Genomic DNA, 12,488 nt, shown 5'->3' on the forward strand with positions numbered 1-12,488 from the left:
TTTCCCTGCTCGCTCATACCGGGAAATACAAACAGAGGCGTCTCCGCTGCCAGTTTTATTGCACGACGCGGCCGGCCGCGTGTGGAACAGAACCCATGTGGACGAGTGAAAAGAAATGTGTCAGGCTTCATAATACATATTTATATGTGTCGTGTATTATGTATTTCTTGTACGTGAATGTGACTCTACACATGAACTTTCCTAATCCTCCTCACACTCTAAACATTCAAGGTGGTGTCTGTTTGTTCTATATCGTGTCTCCCTACCACTTTCGCGCAACGACGCTCTGAGCGTGTTTTTTAGGGAATTAACTAGTTTGAACCTGGGACCTGTTGCTGGTAAGGAGACGCCACACCACACATGACATGTAGAATTCAGAAGAGTTCAGTGAGACTAGCGATGATATAACCAAATACTAAATGATCTCAGCGTCAGCTCCACTGCACTCCCTGTAAAAGAATCTTAATACTAACTAAATATAGTGGAAAGGGTTCAAGGCTTTCCTGTTTTTAGTTAGCTGGTAAAATAACGTCGAAAAAGCAGTTAAGTTTCCCATTGGAAATTTTATTCTACTCACAAAACATCATTTATAAATTACGCTATTGATAAAAGGAAATGTTTTAATACAGGATGGTAAAAACCAACTGCGTTCAACAAAAATGTGAACGAATATTCCCTGAATGGGTTTCCAAGTTCTACAATCGATCGAAGGATGACCTATGCCATATCACATCTATAATCTAGGTTTGATTTAAGTTTCACAAAAGAGAAAACTATCAAAATGGTCTACAGTGACCCTCAATTATCTTTAACTACTTATTTAACTTGTCGTAAATCACAGTGGCTGATGTGGCTTCTCAATAACTATATAAAAGAAAAATAATCGCGTTTCAGATCTTTTCTTCAAGTGGCAAATGTGAACACCATGAGTTTTAATTAACGATCGACACTAGTATTACGCAAAAAGGGGTGTAACAGATGAGACTTCTGCAGTTCTGAGTGAAGCCTTATGCGCTCAAAAATGCGGCATCGCGTGCGTTCATTACCTTGTCGGTGTTTAGGCAGCGTCAGGGCGGCAGCGGCCGGCGCTGCAGCGATCCAGCTCGCCGTCTCGGAACCAACTCTCCTCTAACTTCTGCGTACTACAATTTACCGAAGTTAGTTTAAAAAAACTATCTGGCTGTGTTTTCATCTGACCAATCAGGGTCTCAATGTTAACCTTATGCTCCGCCTACAAAAATTCTGTTTATCCAATGAGAAACGTTATACTTTTCGTGGTGGGGCAATGTTTTTAAAGTTTGCAACGTAACAGAGACGCTAAAAAGTCTCACGCTAAAACCTGCAGCTGGTGTGGTCCTTTTAGCGTTATCGTGAGATCTATACTGTTCTTCTGGAGGGCTCTATCTTTTAACATGGGCTGGAGGATTTTCCTAATGTAACAGACACGCGAAAAAGTCTCACGCTAAAACATGCGGGTGGTAGTGGCCCTTTTTGTGTTATCGTAAGATCTATACTGCTTTTCTGGAGGGCTCTGGTTTTTTACATGGGCTGGGGGTTGTCCTTGACGTACCTGAGATGCGAAAAAGTCTCACGCTAAAACGTGCGGGTGGTAGTCGTACAGGTAGGCTGGCTGTCCATCCCTTATCGTAGGCCATTCTAGCTCAAAACGGTTCTGCTCTCGGCTTCTGTCCTCGTTTCTTTCCTCGGAACTGCGTCTGCCTCATGGTGGGAAGGTACGACATGCATTTAGGCATTCTTGTGTTAGTCTGTGGCATTCCATTTGTTCACTCGTTACTCGTATTACTTTGGTTAATTTAATGTCACGATTTATTCGGAGCTATGTGACATACTACTGGATTTGCTTATCATGTCAGGGTTTTCATGTAAGGTGTTGGACTTGCCTGACACCTTACAACACCTTTCCATAAAGCGTGGCGAAATCTTAATTGGGAAGTAGTTCTGTAGTATAGTTGTGCCAACCTTACTCCTGGGTAGGGGATCAGAGAGACAGCACAGGCAGGTAAAAGTGAAAGACGTTCCAGTGTCACAAGATTTGGGGTAGAGAGGTTGGTCACGGCCAAGTGGTTCGACCATCCCTTCGACCGGGGCCCAGGAAGACCTCCAGGTGCCCGCGATATTCTGGGAGTGTTACAGAAGACGGGTAAGTAAGCAGACATGCCATCAGTGCGTCTGTCTCGATGTTCACGTGTTGAAGAGAGGTATTTGAATATTTGCACTAATTCTTTTATTTCCAGCCTCGGATTGTGTAAGGAAATGAATCTTCTCGTTTAATTTCGGATATTTGACCCCCTGTGTTAATGTATCTGGTCTCCAGTTTGCCCGTTATCCTTCTCACATAGTGGATGTCCCATGCAAAATATTGGGAGACTTTGGTGGTATACATTTGGCCAACGCAATTCTGTCTTGCCCATAGAAATGTGCGTGCAGGTTAGTATATAATATACCCGAGTATTAAGTTGTAAAATTGTAATATCTGTGAGGTGGAACAATTACTGTAATCTTTGTAAAGTGGAGTGATGTTTAAAATAAATAGGTAATCAATTGTCATCAATCTTTAACATACCCTAAAAATCACATTGGCGTCAAGTTAAAGGAATTAATTTAAAATAATAGACATAGAATGTAGGGAGCCACACACCAGCGTGTGAGCCTTCCAGCCCCTTGCCTAGTATCGTACAGAAAGGGCATGCTCTCTAGGTAGCGCTCTCAAGCTCCGCTGTCCAGTTATCCATTGCGCAATTATCATTCAGGGCTTGACGACGTCGACTTTCATCTGGCGTCCCTAGGCGAGGAGTTTTTCAACGTCTAGATATGTAATCGACCTGACTATGTTAAACAGCACTCCATTAAGAGTACGGGTTTGTTTCTCCTAATACTCTGCATTAACTTACATTTTTCTACGTTCAGAGCAACCTACATTCATTACACCACATGGAAATGCTGTCTAAGCTATCCTCTATCCTCTTACAGTCACAAAACGACGACACGTTGCCAATGACGTCGACGACGACAGCCGAAGAAATGCTGAACACAGAACATAGCAAGCATCGCGACTTCTGGAGCAGAACTCTAAGCCATGGACAATTCCTATATCACTAAATCAGCATACACCGTAGAGTCTCGATAAACCGACTGTATTTTTCTATTAGAAGAATATTACGTGTCGTGACAAGAGACACAGGAAAAGATTTTCGGCCTGTTGGGATTCAGATATCGCATAATATTGCCCCAGATAGAAAAATGTTATTATTGCATGACTTTTCCTCGTATAGCACGGCCGCAACCCAACACCTGAAACACTGTCTCGCTACAGGCGCGGGCTCTGAGCACACTCCTGGCTGGCTATTAAACACGCGCCGGATGAAGACGTACGGTACCCAAAGCGGACACTCTTGCGCTGACAAGCCTACATTTTCCATTGAGATTTCTATCGTCGTAATTAATGCTGTCACCATACACCCAGTAATTTTCACGTGCAGCCTAGCTGGCTGCCCCTCGACTTCTGATTGCAGATCTGGTTACTGCCCCGTTGGTCAGCAGATTTATGTTCTGGCTTTATCGTTCTTGGAGAACACGCAGAACCGTTCATCATGCAGTACGGCAGTGCATTGTACCCTTATTCTGTAAAACTCTGCCGCCGCCACCGTAACGTTATTTTCGCTGTGCTTCATCTCGGTACATAACATGAATGCGATATTACAGTCACTCCTAAGTTTTTTGTTTGAGGAAGAAATCCAGTTTCCACTTATTTGTTTCTTTTGTTTCTTACTTCTCAGTTTCGTCTAGTTTTATGCGCTTCACCATTTCTTGCCATACAGTCATTGTTTTGCTGGTTGGTGGGTTTGTAAAGGGACTAAACGGCGAGGTTATCATTCCTTAACATTTGTGAACTATACTCGAAGAATATGGAGATGGTATCTGTTCTTTCGGACATGTCCAAAAAAAAAAAAAAAAAAAAAGACAGATGACATTGGTGATCTTGCAGCTCTCGAAGAATGAAATTGAAATCGAATCCAGACCCTTAGCTGCTTACAGGCGTTGATAAATATCAACGGGGACAGTAGAAAATGTGTGCCCCGATAGGGACTCGAGCCCGGGATCTCCTGCTTACACGGCAGACGCTCTATTCGTCCGAGCCACCAAGGACACAGAGGAAAGTGCGACTGCTGCCGCGAGTAATGAGTATAGTGAGCAGGGACACTACAAATGTATTGTGTGGACAGTAAGTAGGAAGTGTGGGTCTCATGGGGAGGGTGCCAGAGATAAGTTTCTGTAGTTGCACTATCCTCTGTGTCCTCGGTACCTCAGACGGGTAGATCGTCTCCCGTATAAGCAGGAGATCCCGGGTTCCAGGTCCGGTCGGGACACAGTTTTTCAAGTGTCCCGCTTGATATTTCTCAGCGCCTGTAAGCAGCTAAAGGTCTGGATTTCATTGTACTTTCATTTGCACAAAGTGTTTTTCTTTCGTTCATTTCAAAGAATAGCCAAAACACATTACTTTGTGGATATTTGGAAAGAGAAATAACAGAAAAAATATATTGTCTTGTTTTTGTATTAAGTGACGTAATCCATTCAAGGAGTAGGGGAGTACGTTACAGGCAACTAGTTTTTCGAGAAGAGTGGGGTCCTCAATCAGAGGTAAGATAAGAATCATGGCAGTAAGGTAAAAATTACAAACATAAAATTATGAAAGTATTTGAATCGCTGTTGCAGAATTGAGTACACTTGTATTCCTAAGGAATAATATGAGTTCTAGGCAAGGGGTTGACGTTCGTTGTACTGAACGTGGTAAAGGTGGCAAATCAACGGCCTCACTATGAAACGGAATCTACCGCAGTCAACGTAATTTGAGAATGAAGAAAAATTACACTCCTGGAAATGGAAAAAAGAACACATTGACACCGGTGTGTCAGACCCACCATACTTGCACCGGACACTACGAGAGGGCTGTACAAGCAATGATCACACGCACGGCACAGCGGACACACCAGGAACCGCGGTGTTGGCCGTCGAATGGCGCTAGCTGCGCAGCATTTGTGCACCGCCGCCGTCAGTGTCAGCCAGTTTGCCGTGGCATACGGAGCTCCATCCCAGTCTTTAACACTGGTAGCATGCCGCGACAGCTTGGACGTGAACCGTTTGTGCAGTTGACGGACTTTGAGCGAGGGCGTATAGTGGGCATGCGGGAGGCCGGGTGGACGTACCGCCGAATTGCTTACCACGTGGGGCGTAGGGTCTCCACAGTACATCGATGTTGTCGCCAGTGGTCGGCGGAAGGTGCACGTGCCCGTCGACATGGGACCGAACCGCAGCGACGCACGGATGCACGCCAAGACAGTAGGATCCTACGCAGTGCCGTAGGGGACCGCACCGCCACTTCCCAGCAAATTAGGGACACTGTTGCTCCTGGGGTATCGGCGAGGACCAGTCGCAACCGTCTCCATGAAGCTGGGCTACGGTCCCGCACACCGTTAGGCCGTCTTCCGCTCACGCCCCAACATCGTGCAGCCCGCCTCCAGTGGTGTCGCGACAGGCGTGACTGGAGGGACGAATGGAGACGTGTCGTCTTCAGCGATGAGAGTCGCTTCTGCCTTGGTGCCAATGATGGGTGTATGCGTGTTTGGCGCCGTGCAGGTGAGCGCCACAATCAGGACTGCATACGACAGAGGCACACAGGGCCAACACCCGGCATCATGGTGTGAGGAGCGATCTCCTACACTGGCCGTACACCTCTGGTGATTGTCGAGGGGACACTGAATAGTGCACGGTACATCCAAACCGTCATCGAACCCATCGTTCTACCATTCCTAGACCGGCAAGGGAACTTGCTGTTCCAACAGGACAATGCACGTCCGCATGTATCCCGTGCCACCCAACGTGCTCTAGAAGGTGTAAGTCAACTACCCTGGCCAACAAGATCTCCGGATCTGTCCCCCATTGAGCATGTTTGGGACTGGATGAAGCGTCGTCTCACGCGGTCTGCACGTCCAGCGCGAACGCTGGTCCAACTGAGGCGCCCGGTGGAAATGGCATGGCAAGCCGTTCCACAGGACTACATCCAGCATCTCTACGATCGTCTCCATGGGAGAATAGCAGCCTGCATTGCTGCGAAAGGTGGATATACACTGTACTAGTGCCGACATTGTGCATGCTCTGTTGCCTGTGTCTATGTGCCTGTGGTTCTGTCAGGGTGATCATGTGATGTATCTGACCCCAGGAATGTGTCAATAAAGTTTCCCCTTCCTGGGACAATGAATTCACGGTGTTCTTATTTCAATTTCCAGGAGTGTAGATAAAGAAGGAAGAACTTAATACAAACTTTGAAAAACCATCGATTACTTTTCCATAACCATAACCAGAGTCATACAAAACTGCGAATCGGGGCAGGTCATTGACTTTCATGTGAATGAAGTGAAAATGTTTCCCCAGCTTGGGCGAGCCGGTAGTCAGCATTTCTTGAAACTACGTATTGGTTACCGTAAGCGTTTCCATCCTGGATCTCTGAAAATGTAGAAAGAAGTGAATGTCACTTGTTGCAAGCTTGAAATATTCGAGTCGATGTTACAACAGTTCGTGCGTCGTATGTTGTAAGACTTTGCGTCAGTATTTCAATATGTTTATTTCGAGTAGACGAAGAGAAGCTTGTACTCACACAAGATAACGACATAAGCAGTTTGACCTTAAGGTAAAAAAATCAATGCCAAGTGATCATTTTACTGGTATGTCACAAAAATTGTTATTAAGAATTTTCGGCGTGAAATTTTGAATTTCTTTCATCGATGGTAAATTGATAAGGGTACAATTTTGTTACTTCTTAAGTAATCATAGATACTGACGGTCTACCAAATACACTTGTCCGATAAATTTCACCTAAAAAACATATTTTCATTATATCACAAGTGCTTGAAACAATTTGAAGTCGTCACGAGTATTCTGCACTCAGTTTTCCAAGTTATCCAGGAACTGAACTGTTGTGAACTGTGGAATTTCAAACAGCAAACACAGGGAACTAAAATACCGAAGTGAAAGGTATAATATATTTTCCTTCATTATTCTACTTCGATAACTTAAATGTGCTGTGAGGAAAAACATTAACTTTTTTTGTAGTTCACTGATGGTTCCTAATGCAAATAGGTGAAATACTGCGTTTGGTTAAAACAAAATAAATATTCAGGGGCAAAAGGCAGATAACATTTGATACAACCTACATTATAAACATAATATAGTTTGTTTGCAAATGCTGCAGCGTTACAACCATTTACAGGTGAGTATAAGTGCCCGTTTATGTATCTTCTACCTTTGCACTTCACTGCTGTTGTGCACAGACATAAGTTTTTTATACTAGCAGAATAAGACATTGTATCTGGATAATTCTTTCAGAAAGGACACAACCGATTTCCTAATACCACAACGTTCCCCATTCGAGTGCTTCTGTCCTGCTTCTAAACCCTAGACTTCCTTCATTACCTGACACAATTCCTGCGTCTGTCACTTTGCTAGGGGCTCTTCCCCATAGACGGCGCCGTCCGGTGAGCAAGGGCCTGAGAGAGTTCCACCAACATCACCGTCGAGTTACAACACTACAGCATTAAAATACATTTCAATAACAGATGTATGTAATTATCTTGCACTACAAAGCTGCAAGTTTCAAAATGAAGTTTACTGTTTGAAACATAGTAAGTAGTGCAAGAGAAACTATTTTACTGCGTTTAAGGCACATTATTAATTAACAGAGTATATCGGAAAGGAGTGATGAACGCTGGTATCAAGTTCAATGATTATTACGTGTACTGGAAGTAAATTTTGATTCTTGTTTTTTTTTTAAATTTAAAGACATCTTTACGTATTCTGAAAAGTAATGAATTACTCAAACAAAATGTTGTAAAACGATGTGTACTGTAAGCTTAAGATAAAACACTAATTTAATGTGTCACAATATGCTGATGATGCATGATAATCGCATATTATTCTCCCCGCAGGTTTTTGTACTGTCATTCGTTAGACTTAGCCACAGAATATATCCACACAGCACGACAAAGTTTTCCTTACTTCAAGCTCTTGTCAATACGTACTCCCAATAATACTGTGCATTCAGCCTTAGCTGTTAATTCTTGTCCTTGTGCAACATTTAAGACCAGTGTTGTGAAATACTATTTGACTATTTGATATGTGAACCAAAATGTAGTGCTGTTTCCTTAACAAAGTTAGACACTATTTGCTGAAATCGATAATCTATCGAATATTGCTGAAAACATATTACTTCGAATTTCTCATGTTGTTTTATGTCTACTGGTCTGACAGGAGTAATCACTATAATCACATTATCTGAAATGGAAGATAGTTTATACTTTATTGTGTTTACTTTACAAAAAGGAATGCGATATCAGGTTTCCGTCTATTCAATCTTCAGAACAGGGGCTCGTTTGGAGCAGGTCCACGGAGCTGTTATGAGTACCAACACATCAGTCACCAGATGCTTTTTTCTTCTTCTTTAGTGTTCAACCCTGAGGTTGGTTTGCAGCAGAGCGCCATTCCTCTCTTCTGTCTGCTTTCCTCTTCATTTCCACATATGTGTTACATCCAACGTCATTCATGATCTGTTGCATGTATGATATCCTTGGTCGCCCCCGCCGATTCCTTCCCTCAATAACTCCTTCTGCTATTGTTCCAATGATATTGTTGTGTCGTAGGATGTGCCCTACAAGTTTGTCTCTTCTTGTTTGGATGTGCCTCCACAGAGATCTGGTTTCCTGTACTCTTCTAAGCACCTCTTCATTTGTTACTTTGTCTGTCCAGCTGATCTTCATCATCCTTCTATAGCACCACATCTCCAGGGCCTCTAGCCGTCTTCTCTCTGCTCTTCCAACTGTCCAAGTTTCACATCCGTATAGGGCCACACTCCAAACGAAACCTTTCATGATGCTTTTCCTTATTTTCAGACTGATGTTGTTGCTGGTGAGTAAGTTCCTGCTCCGATTAAATGCAATTTTGGCCTTTTGTATTCTGGTCGCAATTTTTTTCCGGCTTCTACCATCCCCTGTGATTTTGCTTCCCAGGTAAGTAAATTCCTGTATCACTTCCAGCTCCTCTCTTCCAATTCTAATTCTCGGAGGTTCATATTCTGCTCCTGTACTGCATACCATCACTTTAGTCTTTTTCTTGTTTATTCTCATTCCATACTGATTGTATAGAATTTTTTCCGTTGTTCTGAGGACTTCTTCTAGATCTTCTTCTGTCTCCGTGACTATAGCAATATCATCTGCATAACGTACCATGTCTATCTTCTGCCCATTAATTTTGATCCCCACCTCAGTAGTTTCTCGAACTTGGTCTATAGCTTCCTGGATGTAAGCATTGAATATAAGAGGAGAGAGAGCACATCCTTGTCTTACCCCTTTTCTAATATTTGCTTGTTGTTCCTGGTGACAGTTCCTAATCACTGCCACCTCATTCTTATAGAAACTGAGTATCACGCTGATGTCTTTGTACTTTATTCCAATTTTCCTCAGCACTCTGAACATCTCTTGCCAGATAACGTTATCAAATGCCTTTTCCATGTCTATAAAGGCAATATAAGTTGGTTTATTTTTCTGTAATTGCTTTTCGATAATGAGTCTTAGTGCCAGAATCGCCTCTCTTGTTCCCAATCCCCTTCTGAAACCAAACTGATCTTCACTCAGCATATCCTCCACCTTCTCTTCAATTTTCTTCAGAACTATTTTTATGAGAATTTTTGATGCATGTGATATTAGGCTAAGAGTTCGGTGCTGTTCACATTTTGTGGCTGCTGCCTTCTTTGGTATAGGAACAATGATACATTTCTGGAAGTCTGTCGGTATCTCTCCTGTGTTATAGATGGACCTAATAAGTTTAAGCAGCATCATTTTCATTCCGTCACCAGCATTCTTTATTAGCTCTGCAGGGATGTCATCAATACCCGTTGCTTTGTTGTCCTGTAGTTCTTTTAGAGCTCTGTCAAATTCTTCTTGCAGAATGTCATCTCCCTTGTCATCTTCGTCTACTTCCTCTTCTCTTCCTATTACTTCCTCCGAAAGAGGTGTTCCAGCATACAACTCCTCTATGTATTCTTTCCATCTCTTCAGCATGTCTTCACCAAACAGCATTTTCCCCTCTTTATTTTCTATTGTGCCTGAGAGTACTGTTTTACGTTTGTTAAAAAAAAAATTGATTTGCTGTTCTGTAGGCTAAATCAGTTCTTCCATTTTGCATATTTTCTTCTACTTTCCTGCACATTTCTCCAAGAAAATTTTCTTTTACTCTCCTAGCTTCTCTATTAACTAAATTCCTTAGTCTTCTGTATTCAGCTCTTCCTTGTTCCTCAGTTCTATGAAATGAGGTTCGCCGCAGCAAGGAAAACACGGAAGACATTGGCAAGAACGAGGGTCATGGGACAGGAAACACGTTAAAGCATCAAGAAACAACTATTGGAGGGAGCCGTAGAGGGTAAAATCTGTAGAAGAAGACAGAGATTGGAATACACCCAACAAAAAGTTAAGAAATAAGAGTGCGAGTGCCACCCTGAGATGAAGAGATTGGCACAAGATAGGAACAATATTGTCAGAAATGAAATATATTGTTCACGATAAAGAATATATATTGGTAATTATTAGCATCTGTTCAACCACGGTAATAAACGGGGTTCATAAGTGGCATATACTACTCTCTCTAAAAACGCTTTGAATGTTTAATGTGTCACCTATTTCACAAATGACAGCAAATATTGGTACTCGTAAAACTTTGGATTCTGAGAAAAATGTTTTTGATTGTGTAGAGCTATTACTTTAGATACAACTCACAATTTTCTTGAATTTAGAAAGGAAAACGGATACTTCAGAGTTATTAAATTGTAGGGATTCTTTATCGTACCGGTACCACATTTAAGATAGGTTTATGACGAATATTGCGTACTTTCTAAATATCAGTCATTCTCTCTCCACCCACTACATCCATGATGTTCTTTTGTTCTTCAGTCTGTTTTCTTATCTCCTCCATTCCGCAAGGACTTCTCTCTCTTGTTCGGACTGTTGCGTTCTGGTATACCTTGGTCAGAAATGATGATATGGCTATTTGTCCTACTGTTAACAGAGCCGACGCGAAAAGTCTTTTTCTTATTTTAACTGATTCCTACGGTTCATTCCTTATATGTGCGAAATGTTCCTCTTGTCGTCTGTAAAAATGAAAAGGTACACTAAGAGGCGAAAATTCTCCAGACAGCGACGTTTAACATACAGCAGTAGAGATCAGTACGTACATCGTATATTATTAATCTTCATGGGTGGATCCTTAACGCTGTATTTCATCATTATACTGTTTCTGGATAATTTCTTCAGTTGTTTTATTGATGGTACTTAATTCACACGATCAGTTTCGAAACCCTCACAATTCATCTTCACGTAGTCCGACTCAACCGAAATATTGAAGTTTTGGGTGACATTATGTAAGTTTCGGTTGCGTTAAACTGCCACAAGCACATCTGAAGGTAGAATTGTGTAATTTAAAAATCGAGCGTATGAATTAAATGCATCAATAAAATGTCCGAGAGAAACTTGCGGATGATCTTCCCATGGTACAAATAAACGCATGTGACAGTAAAAATAAATAACTTCCATGTAATGCGTGTAAATAGACAACCGAGATACTGGTTGACTTCACGATCGATGAAGATTCCACAGCCTCACCCGCAGTATTCAGTATATAGCAGTATTTGTCCGGGTTCACTAAGGTGGGTTGACCACATAAATCTGCGCGGGAGGAAGGGAAATGCTACACAGACTTATCGGGAGGAGTCAAAGAGCGAAATTCACGCACGAAGGAGTACGCCTACAAAACCTCTGTTTGGCCAGATCGTGACAAGATAGTCTGAGAAGACCGTTTCGGTCTTGGACGGCTGTACATTTTAAATTTCTGTAGCCCAACGTCTAAAACTATTAAATGAATAGTATGAATTCATCCACTGTATCCTTCCCATAATGATCAGACTGTGGAGCTGACTTCACAGTGGGGTACCAACAATTACTTTACCTGTAGTACCATTTGCGGGTGGAACAGAAAGCAAAGCAAATGACTCTGTTACACTATTTACGCTACACAATACACCAACGCGGCTTAAAAAGTAGCTGATAGGAAACTTCAATTTCTTTTTTTATTCAGTGTTGCTTTTCCACTCCTTTTTAGGCAAACGATGAGTGGTCCACAGTCTCTCCTCCACGAGGTGCTAATCACAAAAATATAATGTACAACAACACACAGAACAACGGCTACACGATTCATAAGCAGATGGCGCACGTGACTTTTCTCCCTTAGTTAACTAATGACTGTGAAAAGAGGGATGGCCTCCGGTGCAAGAAGTGAAAATATTGTTTCGCTGTATGCATAAAAGCAGAATACACTGTGCAGCGGGATAAACACTAGAATGAGATGAAGAAAGAAAGAGAGAGTTAGAAAGA

Source organism: Schistocerca gregaria, chromosome 6 (assembly GCF_023897955.1).
Source record: "Schistocerca gregaria isolate iqSchGreg1 chromosome 6, iqSchGreg1.2, whole genome shotgun sequence".
NCBI classification, from domain to species: domain Eukaryota; kingdom Metazoa; phylum Arthropoda; class Insecta; order Orthoptera; family Acrididae; genus Schistocerca; species Schistocerca gregaria.